The sequence below is a fragment of the Hemitrygon akajei genome, chromosome 17, assembly GCF_048418815.1.
Source record: "Hemitrygon akajei chromosome 17, sHemAka1.3, whole genome shotgun sequence".
Classification (NCBI taxonomy): domain Eukaryota; kingdom Metazoa; phylum Chordata; class Chondrichthyes; order Myliobatiformes; family Dasyatidae; genus Hemitrygon; species Hemitrygon akajei.
This window is the reverse complement of record NC_133140.1, coordinates 63,074,818-63,099,607: the sequence shown is the minus strand read 5'-3', so window position 1 is coordinate 63,099,607 and position 24,790 is coordinate 63,074,818. Positions and strand designations below refer to the sequence as shown.

At 39.0% G+C, this 24,790-nt stretch overlaps 1 long non-coding RNA gene across 1 annotated transcript in view; it reads right to left on the bottom strand.

The window, feature by feature from the left end:
- The window catches only part of LOC140740779 (uncharacterized), a 40,371-nt gene that overhangs the window by 2,951 nt on the left and 12,630 nt on the right, over window positions 1–24,790 (bottom strand). Inside the window, exon 2 of the long non-coding RNA XR_012101921.1 lies at window positions 4,884–5,176. This is a non-coding gene — a long non-coding RNA (uncharacterized lncRNA). The remainder of the gene's footprint in view (window positions 1–4,883; window positions 5,177–24,790) is intronic.

Genomic DNA, 24,790 nt, shown 5'->3' with positions numbered 1-24,790 from the left:
AAATATATTTTCACATCAGTTCTGATGTTGCATCCTCCTCCATAATACAACTTCTTACTGTTTAATTGGGCTGTCTGTGAATTGCTTTGGACTAGGAAAGCATCTTTAAAGGCAAAAAGTTCCAATTAAGTGTAAGGGCTACATTAGAACTACTAAAGGGTAAAGATTGCCGTGAAGTTGCTGTTGATAGAAATCTAAGCACAAGTTACAAAACTGCACACTCCAAGCCTATGGTTCTCCAGCCACTAATGAGGGAAAATCCTTCAATGGAGTGAGCAATTTTACCTTATGTTGAGTGCTTGCCAGACACAGGTTTGGCAAAGGTATTACATGTGAATGACTATTTGCGCATATGTGTGGAAGATTTATACTATTTCTATACAGAAAACAGGAGCAAAGCAAAGCCCTGAGGAGAAGATACCTCATTAATCACTGCTTAATCCTGGAAGTAAGAGATGCGCTTCGCAGTAGTGCTCAGCTTTCTAATTCCATTAGACAGGGTCCAGAGGAGGCTCACAAGAATGATTCCAGGAATGAAAAAGTTAACATATAAGGAGCGTTTCATGGCTCTATACCTGTACTTCCTGGAGTTTGGAAAAATGAGGGGTAATTTCATTGAAACGTATCAAATATTGAAAGGGCTAGATAGAGAGGATGTGGAAATAATGTTCCCTATAGTGTGGCAATTTAGGACCAGAGGGCACAGTGTCAGAATAGAGAGATGGCCATTTAGGACAGAGATGAGGAGGAATAGGAATTTCTTTAGCAAAAGAGAGGTGAATCAGTGGAATGTATTACCACAGTATCTCAGTAGGTATATTTAAAGCAGAGTTTGAAAGGTTCTTGATTAATAAGGACATCAAAGGTTATGGGGAAAAGGCAGGAGAATGGGGTTGAAAGGAATAATAAATCAGCCAGAACTGAATGGCAGAGCAGACTCCATGCATTGAATGGTGTCATTCTACTCCTATGTCCTATGGTCTTTTGGTTAGACTTAATGTACCTGAACTACACATTATACTTCTAATGTGGTTTGCAGTATTTCAAGTGTAAGCATACTGAACTGTACGCTAGGTTATGATCAATTCCTGCCTTTTCATTCATTCAGATCAGCAGGGCTATGAAGAAAATTGACTTAGTTGCAGTCAATGATTCTAAAGTGAACTGGCAATGTCAGCCTTTGCTATAGAAGTATATCTTGGATTTGTAAAGACCCACTCTAATTCCAGAAGTTCCTGAGTGACAGATGCTACTCTGTCTTCCACTCCATTGCCAGACATTATATGGAACCAAGCAGAGGGTTACAGTCTTGCTGCAATTCCCTAAAATTAAACCGTGATTTTCTGGGATTGAATTTGAATGGGATTTTCAATGGAAGAAACAGCAGCAGTATCATTTGGCCAACTGAGCCTTCTCTGTCCTTCAGAGAGACCATGACCAATCTTCAGACCATGAGACTATAAAATACAGTAGCAGAATTTGGCCATTTGGTCTGTTATGTTTCCTCTGCCGTTTCATCACGGCTGATCCAATTTTCCTCTCAGCCCCAATCTCCTGCCCTCTCCCCGAATCCCTTCATGCCCTGACCAGTCATGAATCTATCAACCTCTGTCTTAAATATACACGAAGGCTTGGCCTTCACAGCTGCCTGTACCTGTGTCTTCAACCTTCCCCATGCCCCTCCCAATATCCAGTAACTGTTGAGCTAAATATCTGAACATCCACAGTCCTGTTGTGTAGATAATAAGCTTCACCATCTTCTGTATAAAGAATTTTCTTCTCATTTCAGTCCTAAATGGGGATACTGTGATCCCAAGTTCTAGATTCCTTAGTCTAGGAAAACATCCTCACAATATCTGCCCCATTGATAGTTCTGAAAATCCAGTGAGCTTCATCTACTCGATCTCTTCATCCGTGGCAGACACGCCACCCCAGGAATCAGCCTGGTGGACTTCCATACAGCAAGTATTTTCCCCTTCAGCTGTGGAGAGAAAAATAGGCCTCTCACCAAAGAGCAAGCCAAAGCCTGGGACTGGAATTGCATTCAGATGTACAGCTGGCACCGGAGGTGTGTGGGTATGTAGTTGTGTGTTCAACTAGTTCCTAGGGATTGGGGATGCCGTTAGGTTCATGGCTGAACCCATGGAATGGGATTGCAATTAGCCATGTGAGTGGAATCGGTGTTTGTGATGTAGTTGGGTGTGTGGACAAACCCAGTGTCCTGGACTCAGCACATAAACCAGCTCAAGAACTGGACACTGTCATGTCATCATAGATAAAAAGGAGATGAGACGCCAGGAGAGAGACACTAAGCAAATGTTCCTCTGCCTGAGCCCAAGCGGGCATGAAGATCTCATACAGCACCTTGAAATGCGTCTAGCTCAATGCTACAGCATTAATATCCGTTCAGCAGAGCCTGTTCTCCCGTTACCCCATCCCTCTTGCCACTGGATCTAGCCCCTGCTTGGTGAAGCCCAGTTCTATTGCTGAGTGTGCAACAACTTTTTCTCATTAAAATAAACCACTCGCAAGCAGCTCCCACTCCACTATATAATTGTATTGAGTTTTAAGCTTTGTACTTTAATGTGCTTTTAATGGGCGTTAACATTATATTCTTCTAAGGTAATCTTTATTTTGTTCAATTATGTGCATCAACTTTTAACAGCATTTAAGCTCTTTGATATTTAAGAACTGTTAAACTGTTTCACAGCTTTGAATGAGGGAAAGCTCCACACCACATTCAGACATCCATAGCAACACACAAAATGCTGGAGGAACTCAGCAGGTCAGGTAGCATATATGGAAGTGAATAAACAGCCAACATTTCAGGCTAAAACCCTCCATCGGTTCTAATAAAGGGTCTCGGGCCAAAACATCAGCAGTTTATTCCCCTCTGAAGATGTTGCCTGCCCTGCTGAGTTCCTGCAGTATTTTGTTTCCAGCACCTGCAGAATCTCTAGCTTTTAGACGCTCGTATCCAGCTCCAGTGAGTGCAGGAATGTGGGTGTTGTGGGTCTCAGCTCAGAGACAAGCCCGGCTCAGGAAAATCTAACCCAGTGTATCTATATTTCAATGATGCTTCCCATCCTTCTTCAATACTCTGTCCTCTTCTTCCTTCATAATCTTCCTGTTTATTGCATCAACCCGCTTCATCTCAAGTATTCCTTGTGGTGGTGTGTTCAAACTCCCAGCAAACTGGGTAAAGCACCATATGCTGGATATTAAATTGGAATTAGCAAAAGATGCTTTATATTCATTTTCCTAATTTCTGATCTCATCTGAGATATAAATATATCTTCTATGTTTATACTTACTAACTCTTCTTCAATATCAACCTTGGGTCACCAATCATTCACCATTTTTCCAGAAAACAGTGATCTATCTCATTCATTCATTCTTGGCAGCTAAGGTATATCAGCGCTGGTATCATCTGAACGTCCATTTTTTTTTGTCCCTCCTCAGCATCTCAATAATCCTTCTATTAAATGAAGATTGGAGCTCAAAGTGTACCCTGGCCAAGTTAAAACAAAGCTTGTTTGCGTTTCAATTCTACCCCATCAGAAATGAGTCAGTTTTGATTCAATGGTAGCAATTAAATTTTGGATTCATTAAGGTGAAAGTTTCAAACAAATAATCCTGGGAAATGGTTTGTCCCAGGACTGACTACCTTTTTTAATGATACATTTACCAAGCTGCCCTCTGAAGTATAGCTATCCCAGTCCACATTGCTAACATTAGTCCATCAACCATCATCATTCAGATTAAATGGTTACTAATGGCTGGTGGTATAGTGGCATCAGCACTGGACTTCAAGGCAAATGGTCCTGAGTTCAAAACCAGCTGGGTCTCAGCCTGCACAGAAGAAAGGTTAAAGTTAAAGTTAAAGTCTGTCCTGAGCCTTATACGCTCATCAGGCCGGTGCTTATGCTGGTTTCCGTGGTGTGAAGTGACTGAGATTACAAGACCCCCCCCCCCCCCCGATAGGACGCCAGTCTATCGCGAGGTTAACCCCCAGCATTTTACCGGTATCCATTTTCAGCTGGGTGGACTGGAGCAGTGTGTGGTTAAGTGCCTTGCTCAAAGACACAGCACACTGCCTCGGTTAGGGCTCGAACTCACGACCTCCTGATTGCTAGTCCAATGCCTTAACCACTTGGCCACGCGCCACACTGCAGAAGAGAGGCCTGGCTATCTACTTCCATAACTTGCCATGAAGACCCTATGGTCCATGAGGTCATGAAGAGTCAGACTCAACTAAATGACTGAACAACAACAATTCCGTGGCTCAGATGTTACTGAGCACATATTGAAAGCTTTTCAAAAACTGCATGACGGCTATGAAGAATTTTGGGGTTTACAATGATCATATCTTCATCTTTGTAAAGCTATCTTTATTGTTCATTGCCTACATTCAGTGGCCACCTCATTGGTACCTCCTTTACTTAATAAAGTGGCCACTGAGTGTATGTCCATGATTTCAGCTGCTGTAGGTCATCCACTTCAAGGTTCAAAGTTGTGCCCATTCAAAGATGTTCTTCTACACTCCACTGTTGTAACGTACAGTTATTTGAGGTACTGTCGCTTTCCTCTCAGCTTGAACCAGTCTGGCTATTCTCCTCTGACCTCTCTCAGTAACAAGGTGTTTTCACCCCACAGAACTGCTGCTCACTGAATGTCTTTTCTGTTTTTCTCTATAAACTCTAGAGACTGCGATATGTGAAAATCCCAGGAGATCAGCAGTTTCTGAGATATTCAAACCACCATGTCTGACACCAACAATCATTCCACTGTCAAAGTCACTTAGATCACATTTATGCATTGAGTTGCTGTCACATGATTGGCTGATTAGATATTTGCATTAATGAGCAGATGTTCTGTTGTACCTAATAAAGTGGCCACTGAATGTATCTTCCAGGGCAAAAATAATTGCTTTGCCAAGTAATGCATAATTTCTGAAGCATTTGGGTGCTTGTGAAGATACAATAACAATCCTTTTTTTCCTCCTTTCCTTTCATCTCAACACTTGAATGCTGCACAGAAGTGAGTTGAGCCAGCAGGCTTTGCAGAAAGGCAGTCTGCTCCATGTTCTACAATTCTTGGTAGGATTGGTCTCTCTGGAGACTTTGTGTCGATCATTCTGAATGTCTCTTCACTCTTCAGGCTTCACAAAGGATGTCTGTAGATAGAAATATTTGTAAAATTAGAGATTTCAAATAATCATAAGAATGATTCATGAAGCAAGAAATGATTCAGCAAGAGATAACATCAAATGTATTTGCATATTTTTTATTTACCATATTAAGTTTACCCCAATTTTTCCAACAAACTTAGCTGTGCAAAAATTCACATTCCATTAAATATTCTGAATGTATTTTGCATTCTAATTGACAGTTCAATTAGTGTCGCCTATGTAATCCTTGTCTTTAAATATTTACATTCCTATGGATGGGATGTGGGAGGTCATTGTTGGAGATATGCTCCACTCTCATTATATCTCTTACTCTTTCTCTTCCACTACTGAATGTGACACTCTATCCATTATGTCAGATCAATAGAATCTGTGCCAAGAGTTCCCGAGGATAGTGCTCAATCAGATTGTATCCATAAGTCACATGATGAAGTTTCAGTGACTCTTGTAAGGATGTTAAACATGAGTAGTTACAGGGAAAAAAATCAAAATATTGGCAGAAGAGGACATCTAAGACTTTTCAATATAATTTGACGAGATAGGAGCACGCCAAAATTTACTATGTGCGAAAACTACTGTGTTATAAAAAAGAATCATGGACCAACTTTTATAATGTTTTCTACTCTTGTGTCTGTGAAGCCAGAGTCAATGTATAGCTTGAAGGAGCATTTCCCACAATGAACTTTTTAACTCTTATACTATCCATATTTACTGATTTTCTAGGTACCTGAGAATTTCCACTCATTTCCAATAGACTTAGATCTGACAAATCAAACTTCATGATAGAAGGGATTTTGTAGTCCTGTTTATTCTAGCCATGTTTATAGTCAAAGTTCAGTACTGAATAGATGATAATACTAACCGACAGCACTTCAAATGTCCTAACCTCTTGCGTATTAACTCTCAGTCGGGATTGCTAATTACTATAGTTAAGAGTCAATCAGGTTTTTGATGAACTAGTGTCATAAATAGGCCAGAAAAGGGAAGAGCAGTGGGTTTTACTCTTAAAACACACAAAAAGCCAACTGGATTTTTATGACTTGCTTTTTACTTTCATGCCTTTTTTTTCAAATTCAGAATCACTATAAGGGGATATCACTTTTTGTTCCTGTAACACAACCAAGAATATTATTGAATTATATGTAGATGAGTACAGATAACATGCACATTCCAGAATAAGAACATAGGACATAGGAGTAGAATTATTTCATTCAGACTCTACTCCGCTATTTGATCATGGGTATTTTTTATTCCTTTCAACCCCATTCTCTTGGCTTCTCTCCATAACCTTTGATGTCCACCTTTAATCAAGAAATTATCAATCTCTGCTTTAAATATACTGTACACAGTGACTTGGTCTCCACTGCCATCTATGGCAGATTCACCACCCTCTCACTGAAGAAATTCCTTCTGATCTCTGTTCTAAAGAAATGTCATTCTATTCTGAGGCTGTGCACGCTGGTGCTAGACTCCCCATTATTGGAAAAGTCCTCTCCTAGGTTTTAATGAGATACCCCTTCATTCTTCTAAATTCCACCGAGTACAGAACCAGAGCCATCAAATGCTCCTTATACATTAACCCTTTCATTCTTGTAGGCCTCCTCTGGACCCTCTTATTTTGCCCGCACATCCTTTCTTAGATATGGAGCCCAAAACTGCTCACAATACTCCAAATGTGGTCTAACCAATGTCTCATAAAGTCTCAGAATTACATCCTTGTTTTTATTTTCTTGCCCTCCCAAAATGAATGCTAACATTGCATTTGCCTTCATTACTACCAACTAAACCTGCAAGTTAACCTTAAGGGAATCTTGCTCTGGGACTTCCAAGTCCTTTTACACCTCCGATTTCTGAATTCGCTCCCTATTTATAAAATAGCCTCTGCCTTCATTCCTTCTATCTAAATGCATAATCATGAACCTCCCGGCACTGTACTCCACCTGCTACTTCTTTGTCCATTCTCCTAATCTGTCCAAGTCCTTCTGCAGACTTCCTGCTTCCTCACATTACCTACTCCTCCACTTATCCTTGCATCACCTGCAAACCTGGCCACTAAGTCTCAATTCCGTCATCTAGGTCATAAATATACATTGTGAAAAGTAGCAGACCCAACACCAACCCCTGCAGAACTCCCACTAGTCATTGGCAAACAACCAGAAAAAGCCCCCTTTATGCCCACACTAACTGCATTAGTCATCAGCATTACTCGTATTGAGATGGTTTTCACGAAAGTTTTAAAATATAAGTGTCAGATGGCTTAATCCAAAATTTGCTGCACATTTGTGGGCACTGCTCTTGTAAGAATTTCACCAAAAGGGAGCTGAAGTAGAAATGACAATGTCCCAGTACTACCTCGATCTTGGAGATGTAGGCCATGCTTGTTACTTCTGGCAGGAGCTGTCTGCTATCGGCCACTCATAGCTCCGCCTGGTTTAGATTCCCATGCTTGTGCATTGGAAATAAGATATCTGGGAAAAGTTAGAGGACAAGTGCGAGAACATTTGATGGTGTGCCCTGCACAGAATTTGGCATTGAACCCTGGATGCATCACTGATGGTCTCTGAGAGGTCTGAAGTATTCAGAACCTGGCCATCAGCTTTTTGTCAGAGAGGGCTGGGGTGTGAGCAGCAAACCTATTCATCCGACAGGTCTTGTATTTTTAAAAGAGATACAGAGTGGAACAGGCCCTTCTGGCCCTTCATGCTGTGCTGCCCAGCAACTCTCTGATTTAACCCTAGCCTAATCACACAATTTACAATGGCCAATCAACCTACTAACCAGTACATCTTTGGAATGTGGGAGGGAACTGGAGCACCCGGAGGAAACACATGCGCACATGGGAAGGAACATTCAAACTAGTTTACGGAGGACACTGGAATTGAAATCCAAACTCCAATGCCTCGAGCTGTAATAGCATCGCTGTATCCGCTACACTGCTGTGACACCCCGATATTGCCCTCGGTTGAAAAACAGGGCAGGAGCTTGACCAATTTTAATGTTACTTATACTTTGCTGTGTTTATAATAAATATATTTCATTCACTTTGCAATCATCCTTATTCTTTATAGTTTTGCTATCCTAACTTTCAGAGACATAAGAAATCGTTAAAAGCCTTTGATAACTAGAAGGATAACAAATCGTGTTGGGAGATTCTGGGGTCAGAGCCGCACTAGTACTGCACAGAGCTGTTTCACAGTTCCTGTTGCTGCCTGTAATGGGTTTGTACATTCTCTCCATGTGGGTTTCCTTCAGGTGCTCTGGCTCCCCCCCCCACCGGCAACAATCTAAAGATATACACGTCAGTATCTTAATTGATCACGTGGGTGCAATTGGACAGTGCAGGCTCATTGGGCCAATAGGGCCTGTGACCATGCTGTATCACTAAATTAAAAATAAAGTAACATCACTGGACACATGTTTCTTCTGAGTGCAAACACATTCATACTTCCAGAACCAGAACAAGTGATTACCAATGGGCAGGGACCACAGGCAGGAGATCTGAGCAGTAAGTTAGATCCAGGACAACTACTGCAAATGAACGATGGAAGTCAGATGGTTTCTGGACAACAAATAGATCACATGTCCATTGATACAATGTATGTTGAGTAAATATTAACAAAGTAATATTTAATGCAAGTTGAACTTCGCCGCAATCTGGGGGAATTGATGGAAATTTAAGGAATGTATGTTAGTGGAAAAATGCAATTGTTCTGTGATCAATGATTCAATGAGTCAAAGTGCCTCCTTCTACAGTATGTCAAAGGGAACTGTGGAAATATAAAAATATGAAATATCCTTCAAAATTTTCTATCAAAATATCTGTACTGTCTTGAACTTTTTTTTCTCCAGAAACAAAAGTGTTAAGTTTGGCTGATCATTACTTGACTATTTATTCAGAGTCAATTCATAAGATCGTAAAATCCTGAAGCAACTATTAAATTCCATGGCCAGTGATGTTCCAGTGATAGAGGTTAAGGGATAGGCTTAGTGAAATAGACAATTGTGAAGAGAATAGCTCTGTATCATCAATTTGCCACAAAGCTAGGCCCAACAAATCAAGAAGATGATTCTACTACAAAGGGTCTATGGAGTCATACAGCATGGAAACAGATTTCTCAGCTCATCGAATCCATGTTGACCATCAAACAACCACTCACACTAATCCTGTTAATTGCAATCCTTATTCTCCCCATTTTCTTACCATCTCCTCTCAGATTCTACATCTCACCTACGTAGCTGGAACAACTTACTTGGGGCTGATTATTCTCCCAGCCTGTATGCCTCTGGAGAAAACCAGTCACATTTGGAGATCCAGCAAACTCTACACAGACAGTAACTGAGATTGGGATGAATCCTGGCCTCTAGTACTGTGTGAGGCAGCTGCTCTTCCAGCTACCCCTCATGCTGCTCTCTGCATGAGTATAGGATTGAACAAAACTCAACAGGTCTGCCTGCAAAGAAGGTGGAAGAGTACAACCAACAGCTAAACACAAAATGGTATATAGTAGAAAACTAAATCTTTCATATCACAGGGTATTTGGACTCCCACTGAAAAAGTTTCAGAAGTCAGTAAAAGTTGACATATATTATTGCTCAATGCTTTTTTATTCAGCTTGACATTTTTGTAATTATCTTTAAACAAGCGCTTAAATTTCATGTGGACAATAGTGACTCAGCCTCCATGTTTTCGCTGTCTCGGGCTAAGGAGGGAGCAGCTCAATTACAATGAGCAATATTTGTTTTTCCACTGTTCATAAAGGGATCAGTGTAGCTCAAAAGCCTACCAGTAGCGCCTAGTCCTGTGGTGAAAGGAATATCTTTCCTTTGAGCTCCCACAAACTCATTTTACATGTGATTCCACCTTTGTTCTTAATGGTCCTCTCTAAGTCCTTTAAATGAATAAAATTATTGAATCATAACGCCTCTGAGGCATAAGACAGCAGGCAACCCTGCCAGGTCATCAGTCCCCCAACACTGTGTTAGTTTTGGCTGCGCACTTTCTGGAGACGACAGTTTTCAATTTGTCCTCTCCTCTTTGGTCCAAAGCCAAACGAAATAATCATACCAAATCAGATCTTTTCATTGGTGATAGGAAGTTGACACACAGTGTTTTTACAAGAATAAAATACTGTATAGCTGCGCGCACATTAGCCGGAGCCTTTCTTACTGACGAGCTGAACTGTTTACCTTTGTAATAAAAATACATTTTGTCATGGTGAGTGACTCCAATAAATTACTATATAGGTGCTAACCACTTTTCAAGGTTGCTAAAACTAACTTGAGAAGAAACTTCTGCAAGGCTTTGATTAACTGTGGAGAGTGTGTATCTTTGGGATACGGTCTGCTGTCTACAAATGGGGCAACCCTTTCTGATTTATAAGGTTCAGCATTGCAGGTTCCCTCGTTACAACAGTTACTTCTTCGGGGACTCGTGTCCATTGAAAATCTTTCCGCACAGGCCTGAGTTCCGGCTGACTTGAAGTTATTCCAGAGGCTCACTTTTATGTGTTGCTTGACAAGATTTTAAAAATATTTCTATTTAAGCCTTTCACTGAACAGCATTTGTTTCATGTGTTCTTTGCTCAGAGAATGTCACACAGCTGTAATGCTTTATTGATTGCAATAAAATGAAAATAGTGCAGTGCAAAACCTAAATAGAGGTTAATGCCATCCTGGAGGCATTTTGTCCAAACCTAAACATGTGTCTATGCTAGTGAAAGTTAACTCTTTTAATACTGAATTAGAATGACATCTGTAGAACACACACTTCTCTTCCATCACTTAGGGTACAATTATACTGTCATTTCAGCAATAATGCAAAGTGGTTTTGAGTGCATAAGAATGGAAAATTGCAGTGTATTTCCTTGCATATCTAAAAAAAACAACGTAATGCCAAATTTTTGTACTCCATTTACTCAAACACCTCCTGTCCATCCAAGTTGTCTCCATCTGTTTTGCACCAAATTCAGTCTAACTGCCAAATTATATTCTTCTAAATTGCTGCAGAATGTGTGGAAATCCATTTAAAATCACAATGCTTTAACTTCTGTTGGTTTGTGCTGTTTAACTATTTTCAGACCATTAGGCACAAAGCTGTCACGGACTTCTACGAGGGGACTTCACCTCAGAGATCTTTTGAGATAATTTTGCTAGAAGACTACCATCAAACTGGTCACACCCTGAATCAGATTAATTGTTGTTGGAAATTTCTGCTGATCGTGCCTCTCTGAGGACTTCAGAAAGGGTTTCAAAATTCAGGAAGGACACAAAGAGGCCCAACGTCAAAGTTTTTATCCGTTAAGGATTAAGTAATCTGTTAAGAACTTGACCTATATTAACCAACAAAACCAGCAGTCATCCATTCGCCCCATGAACCTGCTCCGCAATTTAATAATGTTCAGGCTGATCTAATTGTGACCTCACTCTGGCTTTGCCGACTATTAGTGCAACCTGTCACCCATTTGTCAGAGAGTTATGCAGTTGTACAGAACACCCAGCCCACCCCATCCATACCGACCACTTTGCTCATCTGCACTGATCCCATTTGCTTGCATCAGATCCATCGCAGTTTTGTCTTGTAACTTCAAAACATTAATTCAAAGGACAACTCGGGAGTCCGAAATGTTCGTTTAACTTCCTGTTTACTTTAAGCAAGGTGAGCCTGTAACACCTTGTATCATCATAGCATATGCAATTTACGTATTTATACGTATAACTCGAAATGAATTATTTAAACGAAGAAGAATGCTTAATTAAGCAACATATGTACAATATGGCTCAAATATTACTTAAATACACAACACTTCTCCCTGTTTATATATAAACCAACTCTATAGAGAATGCATCAAAACTATATACACAGTGCTTTATATAATACAACTACTATACAGATATCCACAGCATTCTCAATTGTTAAATTGTCCCATTCAGGCCTAAAGATTTAAAAACTGTGGAGTAACGTTTCTCTTGACAAGAGGGGCTACACTGCTCGACAGGAAAGGCTTGTGGCTGTGAAACAATCTCAAGTCTGTGGGCATCCTCCATGCTGGTTGTAGGAGTTGACTCTGAGACTGCAGGAAGTGATTCTGACAGTGTAGCCACCTTTCTTCTTCCAGGTTGTGCATCGTGATCTTGAGATGGTTCATTTCGTTCACTGGAGTATTCTCTTATTAATCCTTCCATTGCTCCCTTTATGATCTGTCTCTCCTCTTGGTTTCCACATCCACAACATCATCTGATGAATCCTTTATTTTTGTATCTGCATTGACTCCTTTCATTTTGGCTTCAAATTCATCCAGCTGGGCCTTGATCTTTGCATCTACTTTTACAAGCTGCTTTTTGTCTCCCACTTGAATTTCAAGCAATAAGCTTAATGCAAGCAGAGTAGATTCCAGTTCTTTATACTTAGAAGAGTCGAATGCTTGCAAATTTCCTGAAGTTCCTTGAATTATCTTCCTGCCTAGGACCACATTTCACTAGAAACTTACTGATTAACGTATCAGAAGCTTTCTCAGATATGTTACCGACAGAAACTGTTGTAGTCAGACCACTGCTTTTGTTACTTTCAAAATTCCTCTGAGCAGTATAGTCCTTCCTTGGCCCAATATGCTTTCCAACCAGGGGCACAATGTTTGACACCAAGACTTGTTGCTCTCTGTTGGGGAACATTTCATGGTGTACAGATTGAAGACAGTTGTGGCATCATCCAGTACCTTTCTTAATTTGGTTTCAGTTGACCCTTTTGCAGGGATGTGGTATGCAAATGGTGGATGGATCTCCATTCAAGTTGTGGTTGCCTCAGCCAATGACACCCCTACAATGCTGGTCCTCCTGCTTTTATCACATTCACTGTTAGGAATGTCATTCCAACAGGAGTTAACTTTTTCTCTAGCATAATTTCTTAGCTTGATATCTGCAGGCTTCTGTTTTATATCTCTGAAATGCCATTCAAACTCATTTTGTGGAATGTTTGAAACAGCTGAGCCAGTGTCCAATTCCATTTTAATTAATTTACTGATCACTTGTAGTATAAGCCATATTGCTTGTCAATTGTTAATTTTCACACAATAAAACTCAAGGCTACACGGTACTGTGTCACTCTCATCATTATCAGATTGTTCATCAACAGTGTGCAGAGTGGTGCTCTTTTTGAAAATACAACTTGATTTTTTAGCTGTTTCTCTTCTGTGTAGTCCATTTATTTTTGTCTCTCCCACATGCTCTTTGTATGTGTGCTACTTTGTTGTATTTTTTGCAAGTTTTGCCCTTAAACCTGCATCAGTCTGGTGTATGTGAACCCCTGCCACAATGGTAACACAATTTTTGTTTTGGCCAGGTTGGCTTCTGACTAGATGTTACAATTTTGACAACACTCACTTTCATTCTTCACTTACTACTCAATTGTGTCTCTGCCTGCTGTTTCCATTGATACAGCAATTTCAAATGGTCTTTTAAATGTAAGTTGCAATTCAGTTAGGAGCTGTTTTTGAATGCTTTCTTTTAAGATTCCATTAAACTGACAATGCTCAGACGATCTTTTCAATTCTGTCACGTACACTGAAATGACCTCCCCTTCCTTTTGATTCCTCTTATGAAACCTAAAGCATTCTGCAATAAACAATGGCTTAAGTTCTAAATGTTCCTGCATTACTTTGACAATATCAGTAAAGCTCATCTCTGCTGGATTGGTTGGAGCAGTGAAACTTTGAAGCAAACTGTCCACCTTTAAACCCAGTGCACTCAGCAAAATTGGTTCTCCATTTTTTATTGGCTATTTTATTTACTTCAAAGTATTGTTTAATTAGCTCAGTATACATGAGCCAGTTATCTGATATGTAATCAAATGCATAAATCTTTCCGATGTAGTCAGCCTTTTCTGATTTTTTTTTAAAAGATTAATATCAACAAGTACTCACTCTTTCTGAACCAATGAATTCTCCCATTTACTGACTTTTTTTTAACTCAATAGTGTTTGCAGGTGCTAGGCTGCATTTTTTAACTTGCTGTTTCTAACTGCACTTTTTTTTAGTTTGAACACCTCACTGTACTTCAACAGGTTGGTAGCCATCTCATATTCATTTTTAAAAATACCTCATTGCCAGTGTTATGCTTGGTAATTTTAAATATTAAACTGATTCAAAGGAAGACTCAGGAGTCCAAAATCTTAGTCTAATTTCACATTCACTTTAAGCAAGGCTCACACGTATTACATGATAGTATCATGATGTATGCAATTCACACATTTATATGTATAACTCATAATGAATTATTTAAATGAATAAGGATGCTTAATTAACCAATATACCAGATTACTGAAATACTACTTAAGAATTAAATATACAGCAACATCCTTCTATGTTTTGACTATTTCAGTGTCCTTCTAACTGACTCTTAAGTGTGGTGATTGCATCCAACTCTACCAATTCCTCTGGTAATGAACTCCAAATATCACCCACTCTGTTTAAAAAAAACCCTTACTGCTCATATCTCTCTTAAACCTGCAGCTCTCTCCTTAAACCTATGCCCATTAGTTTTTGTTACCCCTGCCACAGGTAAAAGATTTTGACAATTTGCCATCACTCTCCTCTCAGCCTCCTTTCCTCCAGGAAGTTAACCCCACCCTATTTTATCAAGTAACTCTGCATTAAAAATAATCAAAGTATTTGTTTCTACCATCCTTAACAGAAGATAATTAATCCAAAGATTTGTTACCCTTTTCCAGTAGTCTACTCTCTGCCTTAAATGGCTAGCTCATCATACTAAATTGTCCCCAGATTAAATCCTCACACAAGTGGACACATCCACAAGAAAGGAACTTAAAAGTCACCTCTCACTTGTCTGAAATCGTATGTATACAGCTGCGGCATCCTATCCACTCAGCTATCTGTCAGGTAGTGTCAAGTTACTCACCTAAGTTGTGCTACACATTTTTTGTTATTATCTGTTCTCATGGGTTTGTCAAACTTCAACAGTTTGCAGCTTTTAAATATATTAGAACATTTTTAATGCAAAATTAATGGTACAATTACGTAATAAAGCTGTGGCTAATAGAAGCTTTTCCATTTGGTGATGTGTAAGTAAATTAAAGAAGAATTCTTTTACATTGTTTGGAAATCCAATGTAATTCTGACTGCAATTTTTGCCTAGGCTGTCAATTGTTACCAAAGCTAAAACCACTTGAGTACATCTCGTAAATTACATGAGACATAATAAGAAATCATTTTAAATTGTATCTAGTTATATCTTGTTAATATCTATCTAGTAATATACAGTGTATCTAGTTAAAAAATATATCTAATGCAGAGCAATCATGGAGGACCTTGTAAAGTAAAATCCTTAAATTATATTCTGGTTACTTTACACATGACTGTGTGTGGGACAGGGCTGAACACAACTGGACTGTTGTATAGCTGCTGACTGCACTTCAAAACCATATCATTGGCTGTAAAGTACTACAGGATACTATAGTATTATAAAAGGTGCTTTACTGATGCAAGGAAATTTTGCTCTACCCTAGTATGAACATCTCATTTGAAATACATCGCTACCTTAAATAGTTAAGATATACAGGAGGATTTGGTGTGAGCCATAATTTTATGTCTAGGCTTCTGGAGTGGCTTTTGATTACAAGATAGTGATGTAAAAACATATTTATTTCTTTTGGAGTTGGAAAAATATTTGTCTTATCCTGATAATCGGTTTGACCTAAATCAATCATGGCAGAGTTCTAATAGAAATCAAGGACAGCACATTTGGACCTCAGACAGTTTGGAACATTGGCTTAACTTGTCCAAGGTCCAGCCATTAAATCATGCAGATCTCATTTTTTATGCTTGACTCATCTATCTGAACACCAAAGTCCTGCGTCAAAGTTGAATTGGCCTTGGAGATCCACGTGTCATGAGGTGGGTAAAAGTTTACTGAATCTAAAAGAACCTATCTTCTGGTTCTCTGCCTTTCTGATTCAGCAAAGGAAAGAGTGGGTATATCAGACTGAATTAGATTGAAGAAAGAAAATCAAACTGACAAACTGAAGGCAGGGTGGACAGTGGGACCGAAATCTGTGAGTCAATGGACAAATGCCAAGGGAAGAAAGTTAAGAGGACATTAAAAAAGGCTCCTCACAACATTAAATATTTTGAACTGCGAATACTTTAGCAATCCAAATGGACAATCTGAGAGTTGTAAGCTGACCAGCGAAGTAAATCATAGTGGTAAGCTGGTTTACAATTGATAACATTGCTAATTTAGGATACCTTTTATTAGTTGGTTCGAACTACTAATGTTGTGAAAGATATCAATCAGATTGAAAGAACACAGAGAAAATGTATGTATGTTGCTGGGACTTGAGGATCTGAGTTAAAGGAAAAGGTTGATTAGTTAGGACTTTATTCCCCAGAGCACAGGAGAATGAGGGGAGATTTGATGGAGGTACACAAAATTATGAGCGATATAGGTAGGGTAAATGTAAGCAGGCTTTTTCCCACTGAGATTAGGTGAGACTACAAGAAGAGGTCATGGGTTAAGGGTGAGAGGGGAAATGTATAAGGGGAACATTAGGGGAACTTGGTAATTCAGAGATGAAGCTGTCGAATAAACTTCCAGCAGAAGTGGTGGATATGGGTAGTTTGATTTCAACATTTAAGAGAAATTTGAATTGGTACATGGATGGGAGGGGTATGAAGGCTATGGTCTGGATACAGTTCAGCCTAGACTAGATGGAATGAAGGGTCTGGTTCTGTGCTGTAGTGTTCTATAAGTCTATGGCTCTATGACTCGAATGATATGCACCATCAAAAGCTATAAAGGTTTGCCTGTATTTCAATAGTTCCATTTAATATCAGAGAAATATATGCATCATACATCCTGAAATTCTTGTTCTCTGTAGATATCCACAAAAACAAAAGAGTGACGCAAGGAATGAATGACAGCAAAAACGTTAGAACCCCATACAAGCAACAAAAAAACAACCATCCCCCACCCTCACCCACTTCCACAAATAAAGGCTGTCTTTGAAAAATGTTGTTAATAAAGGTGAAAACTTGTAACTGGGTACAGACCCCAGGACCATTTTCACCATTTTTTCGGAGATAAATCAGCTCCAAATTCATTTCCAAATATAACATGCCACATTTACAGAACGAGATGAACAGATAGCACCAATCTCTGCTGCATTGTTGTTTGATGTTATGCAAGATATTGCCTGCTTGAAACAAATTAGCAGGTGAAGCTGTTTTATGTAACTATTATTATTTTAATGAGTCACATCATGAGTTTCTTGACCAAGGGTGTAACAAACAATGTAATAATTAGTTCTTCCATAGTAAGTATGTGTTTGGAGTTGTGGTAGAAAAGAGCAAAAGGACCCTTCTGAACATATAAAACTTCTCAAATTAAACACAAACAGTAGCAGTCAGATTTGTAAATTAGCTATAAACTAGTTATGGATGATACGGCATAAGGTTTCATAGAAGTGTGTTCAGAAGACGTAATTTTGTTCTGCAAGGTGGAGTCAGAATTACTGAGCTAAGATCCAAAAGAATATAGTCTATACAAATCTAGTTGATGCATTTGTTTCATTAAATTATTACTCACATTCCTTTTTTAAATTGTCGTTAAATAAGCAGTTAATGTTTTCAAGTAAGTCATATTCTCTTATTGGATTGCAGTAGTACATTAAGTAGTACAAAAATATCTTCAGTGTTGCTTTTGTTTACAATTTAACGGCAGAGTAGAAGGCAGCTTGGAACATAGTGCCTTTGCCAGCTCCACTCTAAAGCAATCAAAATGTAGAGCCTATAAAAAGTATTCACCCACCCTTGGAAGTTTTCATATTTTACTGTTTTACAACATTGAATCACAGTGGATTTAATTTGGCTTTTTTGACACTCATCAACAGAAAAAGACCCTTTTGTGTCAAAATGAAAACAGATCTCTACAAAGTGATCTAAATTAATTACAAATATAAAACACAAAATAAAAGATTGCATAAATATTCACCCGCTTCAAGTCAGTATTTAGTAGATGCACTTTTGGCAGCAATTCAGCCAGTTGGTGAACAGGTCTCTATCAATTTTGCATATCTGGACCCTGCAAGATTTCCCCCATTCTTCTTTACAAAACTGCTCAGGCTCTGTCACAGTGCATGGGGGTCATGAGTGGATAGTCCATTTCAAGTGGAGCAACAAATTCTCAATTGGATTGAGGTCAGGTCTCTAATTTGGCCATCCCAGGACATTAATCTTGTTGTTTCAAGCTATTCCTGTGTAGCTTTGTTTTTATGTTTGGGGTCGTTATCTTGCTGGAAAACAAATCTTCTCCCAAGTTGCAGTTCCCTTACAGACTGCATCCAAGATTTCTCTGTATTTTGCTGCATTCATTTTACCGTCTACCTTCACAACCCTTCCAGGGCCTGCTGCAGTGAAGCAACTCTACAGCATGATACAGCCACCACCATGCTTCACAGTAGGAATTGTGTGTTTCTGATAACCTGCAGAGTTTGGCTTACGCCAAACATAGTGTTTAGTCTGACGGCCAAAAAGCTCAATTTTGGTTTCATCAGACCATAGAACCTTCTTTAAGCTGACCTTAGAGTCTCCCACATGCCTTCTGGCAAACTCTAGCTGAGATTTCACGTGACTTTTTCTCAACAGTGGCTTTCTCTTTGCCACTCACCCATAAAGCTGCCTGGGCAACAGTTGTTTTATGCACAGTCTCTCCCATCTCAGCCACTGAAGCTTGTAACTCCTCCAGAGTTGTCATACATCTCTTGGTGGCCTCCCTCACCAGTCCCCCTTCTTGCACAGACACTCAGTTTTTGAGGATGGCATGCTCTAGGCAGATTTACAGCTCTGCCATATTCTTCCCATTTTTGATGTTTGAGTTAACTGTACTTCAATGGATATTCAGTAGCTTGGAAATTTTCTTGTATCCATCTCCTGACTTGTTCTTTTCAATAACCTTTTCACAGAGTTGCTTGGAGTGTTCTTTTGTCTTCGCGGTGTTGTTGTTGCCAGGATACTGACTCACCAGCAGTTGGACCTTCCGGATACAGGTGTACTTTTACTAAACCAATTGAAACACCTTGACTGCACACAGGTCCCTAAAAACAGATCTCCATTTAACCGATTACGTGATACCTAAAACCAATTGGCTGCACTAGTGATGATTTGGCATGTCATATTAAGGGGGGGGGAAGGGGATGAACACTTAGGCAATCAATTACTTTTTGCTTTCTATTTGTAATTATTTTAAATCACTTCATAGAGATACGCTTTCACTTTGACACAAAAGAGACTTTCTGTTGATCAGTGTTAAAAAAAAGTCAAATTATATCCACTGCGATTCAATGTTGTAAAACAATAAAACATGAAAATGTCCAGGGGAGGGGTAAATAATTTTTATAGGCACTGTATTATCCCCATTTTCTCTCTATTGCCCTTTACTTTTCATCCCTTCAAATATGTTCATATCTTCTTCAAGTAACAAAGCTTTCCTCAATTGCTCCTTGTGGCAAAATACTCACTGTTTCTATAATCCTCTCTCCCTACAAGGAAATTTTTCACCTCACTTTCGCTACAATCTTTTCAAATTGACAATACTTCTCCATTGACTTTCTGACCACCACAAGTGATGTCTGAAGATTTGCTCGATCAAAACTGTTCATAACTGGATACAGAATTCTTGGTGTACCCCAATAAATATCTTCCATTATCATTAAATATCATTATTGCTTTATTCCTGAAATCTATCTTCCATTTTAAAAAACATAAAATGAAAGGGTATAACGTTTTAAAAGCTTAACCATTTATAGTCAAGTCATTCAGCACAGAAACAGGCCCGTCAGCCCAAGTTGTCCGTGCTGATCCCTGCCTACCTCTACTATTCCTTTTGCCTGCATTCACCTCTTATCTATCTAAACTTTTTAAAAGGTTTTCTAACCACACTTAGACTTTAAATCAATGATATATTTAACCTCACCAATACCACCAATGTACTCTATTTCAATAACAGAGCACATGAGGAAGAGGAAGGATTGGCTTTACAGCCAGTATGGCCTACTCTTCCAATCAGTAAGGCTGATCAGTCCTTTGGCTTCAGTTCTACTTTCCTCTATGCCTCCCTTGACTCCTCTATGTTCCAATAATCTTTCTTAAAAACTGATAATCTCTCAGCATCCTCACATTTCTGGGAAAGGTAATTAGAATGATTTCCTAGGAACAGAAATTTTTCATTATCATGGCCATGCGTAGTTGGCAATATATCCCGAGACTGCCTCCCCAACAATCGGTTATGTTATTTTATATGTTCAAATAAGGCCATTTCTAACTTTTCTGGACAGTATAGTTATGACTGGACTATACATAACTTCCCATTGCAAAAGTTCCTTCTAAATGTTTTACAGCTATGTGAAGCTCTGAGCAGGAAATTCTTACATGGCCTGAAAATTGCATGGCACTTTAATAAAACATTATATGAAAGAAAATTCCAACTGCGCAGCCACAAAAGCTATGTGCACTTCAGTTACCGTGCAGCTGCACACACACGCAGATTAGAGGGAACACTGTCCGTAGCACAATATGCATTCTTATCCGGTAAAATCTTTGTTCAACTCTCCCAAAAGCAAGATTACCTTTTCTCACATAACTGTAACTGCTACTGTAGACATCGTCCCAGTTATTGCGATGTATCATTCCCCTTGTAGTGAGAAGCAACATTGGTTTATCTTCTTTGTTCTTAATCTATCTAAATACTAACCTTTTGGTTTTCCTGCATAAAGGCAAATAACTAAATACAACCATTTAATGTAGACTTATACATCTGAGATCTGAAACATTAAACAACAAACTATTGCAGGAACTCAGCAGGTTAATCAGTACCTGTGTGGGGAAAGGAATTTGTTGACGTATCAGGTCAAAATTTTGCTTCAGGACTGGTGCAGGTCACATCCCAACATATCAACAACTCCTTTCCCCTCACAGATGAGGTACAACCTGCTGAGTTCCGCCAACAGTTTGTTTATTTTGCTCCAGGTTCTAGCATCTACAAGTCTCTTGTATCTCTTGAAAAATTTACTGTTTTTCTTTCTACAGATGTTGTTTGACCTGCTGAGTCTAGCTAGTATTTGCTGTTCTTCAAAATTCCAGCATTCATAGTTATTTCACCAGAATTTAATAGACTTTCAACATTGGAATAATGTTCTGCTTTTCTCTTCCATTAAAGTCAATAACTTCACATTTCCCTTCACTACATTTCATTAGGCATCTTTTTCCCCTCTCTTTTGACCTAAGGGCATCTTTTCCACACATTTTGTATCCTCTATACAACTTGCTTTCCCCCTTTATGTTTCAATAAATTTGGAAAAAAGTACTTTGTTTCTGTCCAAAAGGTTTCATTAACTCACGCTCATCCATATTAAATTCTACCCTGTGTGCCTTTTAACCTGTGCTATATTGGTTTCATATTTCCTCTGCTCCTTCCAAAAATTCCTGTTTTTGTTGCCAGCATATATTGAAATCGAGATCTCTCAATCAAACCCATACACTGAAAAGTAAAGATACAAAGTTTCACGCAGCAATCATTTGGTTTCTCATTTGTCAATCTAATATTTACATCTGCAAATTCAACATTCCTTTAATTCCAAGCAGCTAAATTCTTCCACTAAGTCGTTCAAATACTGTCTGAAAATATAAACTACATCTACCACATTTTAAACATGAGAAATTCTGTAGATGCTGGAAATCCAAACAACACACACAAAATGCTGGAGGAACTCAGCGGTCAAGTAGCATCTATGGAAAAGAATCAACAGTCAATGTTTCAGGCTGAGACCCTTCTCCAGGACTGGAAAGGAACAGGGAAGATGCAAGAATAAAAAAGATAGCTAGAAGGTGAAGACAGATGGGTAGGAAAGGTAAAGAGTTGAAGAGGAAGGAATCTGAGAGAAGAGTGGACCCTCGGAGAAAGGGAAATAGGAGGGGACACAAGGGAAGGTGATAAGAAGGTGAGAAGAGGTAAGGGGCCAGTGTGGGGAACAGAATCAGAGGGGAGGGGGAAAGGAAAATATTTTTGCTAGAAGGAGAAATAGATATTCTACCCAAACAGTAAGGTATTGCTACTCCACCCTGAGGGTGGCCTAATCATAGCACAAGAGGAGGCCTTGGACTGACATGTCAGAATGCTCTTGATTAAACTACCTGTTTATAAATGTTTTCAACTTCTATCTTAAATAACTTATCTTAACCAATCAGAAAGTATTTGAGGTAGATTTTAATCCTTTCAAAGTTGCCTCTGGTATATTCTAGCTGTCGGCAGATTCATACAGACAAAACACAAGCTTCATTGTCATGACTCCCAGGAAGTAACCAGATGCCCTGTGTTAGATCGCCAACACTGCACTTCACTACAACATTGGACAGCTTGATGCAGATCAAGGAGATCCATTGGTGAGATGCAGGTTATTGTTGAATCTTTATTTGCTTCTTTTCAGACAGTCCCTCGGGATCAAAGTTGAACTGCTTCCAATACAATTCCACGTGTTCTGAGGTGACTTGTAAAATTGACGTGGAAACAGCCGACTTTTAGAGATGGGCCAGGTGACAAATGGGTAGTGGGATGCTCCTTTTGTCATTTCCACTCTTTTTATTCTCAATATTTGAACTCAAGTTTCTCAATGCCATCCCAAAATCTCCTTCCTCATTTTGAGCATCATTGGTCAGCTGTTCACTGAAATTAGAATGTTGTTAAATTTTTCCAAATGGGCTTTGAGAGCATCCATGAAGATTTTCCTTGGACCACCTGTCAACCTATTCTGATGAAGGAGCTCAGAATAGTCTTTTTTTTGGGGGGGGGGGGGGGGAGAGTCGGTAGTCAAGCATACTAACAACCTGACCTGCCCATTAGAGTTGACTGGGTGCAATTTGAGTCTTAGTAATGGTCACAAAGAGAATGCAGACATTAATTCATATCCTTCCAGTGGTAAACTGGGAGGGAACCTTTCCAGTGTTGTGAGGAGGTGGACCAGAAGTAAATGTAAGCTTTGTGTCAGATGTCTTTGTGAAGAGAGCAATGAACTTCATTGCCAATGTCTGCTTGACAGGTGAGAGATAGTCCAGAGATAAGAAAATTGATCCATGTTTTCTGGGGTCTCCCATGAACCTTTATTGTCAGAGGGCAGTGATAATTGATCCAGAGTGAATTAGTAGAGGACTTTTAACTTATCGATGTTGAGCTTATGGTTTATGCTTCTGCAAAGGTGATGACAGTGATATCTGTCAATCAAACATCATTTTGGCAGCAAATTAAGATAAAAAATAGTTAACAGCAGTTGGCTGATTAGAAAGTGTATCTTGATGTTTTACTATTGAATTTAAATTTATTTTGAGATGGTTTTGGTTTCACATATCCAAACCTGCATGTCTGTCTTACTTCCAATCCTTCCTCTTGTACATTCCACTTTTTGAAACTTTCAAGAAGTTATCTGGAGTGATTTCAGCTCTAGTATAAGGAAACCCATCAATCAACCTAGACTAGCTCTACTCCGGAATGAAGATTACTGAAATGAATTCACTGTAAATGATACTTAAAATTGGCCCCAAATCTCCCCTTGCACATTAAGCAGTTCCAAGCAAGAGAGGAATGCTGGTGTGGTGATGCGGTCACCCCACTGGCATCTGTCCAAAGTACCTGTGTGGGCCAATCATTTTCTATTGCTCTGTGAATATGGAAAAATGCAGACTTTATGTTAAGTGAAGCAAACTGAAGTCATGTGGAGTGACTCCATTTTGCTTCACATGAATGGGGCTTTTGTGTCAATTTAGTGCTTCAGCTCTGTGTAATTTCAAGCTGCCACTCCTTTGTAGGTGTAAATTGGATTCCCTCTTTACTTCTAATGCTCTGAACTAAATAGCCATCGAAATGCTGCATTAAGGAACCAAAATTAATTAGCTATTCTGATAAACAAGCCACACAGCTGAAAGGTATCACATTAATAACTGCCTGTAAATATAAAAAATAACAGAACAATAGGAGACAATATCAGTCTATTATAACTGCAAAGAATATTGTACAAAAATACTGATCAACAAAATAGCTTTTGTAGAGCATTATTAATGAAAGAGGAAGTAGCAAGGGTATTAATAGTCAAATTAAATCTGAAAAGCTTTAGCAGTTACATAAAGAATTAGTTTGGACAAAGACCTTTCTGCTTTTCTTTTCACACGTTGCCATTATCCCCATAGAAACTGTAAAATGATTCTGCCATTTAAGCTCTATCCCACTTCCTGATCTAATTTGAAATGCAGTCAAGTTTGAAAAGCAAACCTGAGCATTTTAAAATACCAAATGCAGACAGAATTCTAAAATCACATTTAACTGGAAATAGAGGAAATCAACTATCAGGTTTCCCTCCACTCCCAGTCCAGTTTAAGCTTTTTGTTTCATTTTAATTTGGTAAAGATATAGCTCTACTTGCAAGAATTATAGGTAGCTAAATTGCCTCATTCATCATTATTAATATTATTTCCAGTTCTCTTTTAATGAATTAATTAAAAATGATTTTATAGTGAATAGTGTTCCTATTAAATTGAAAATAAAACAAGAGGG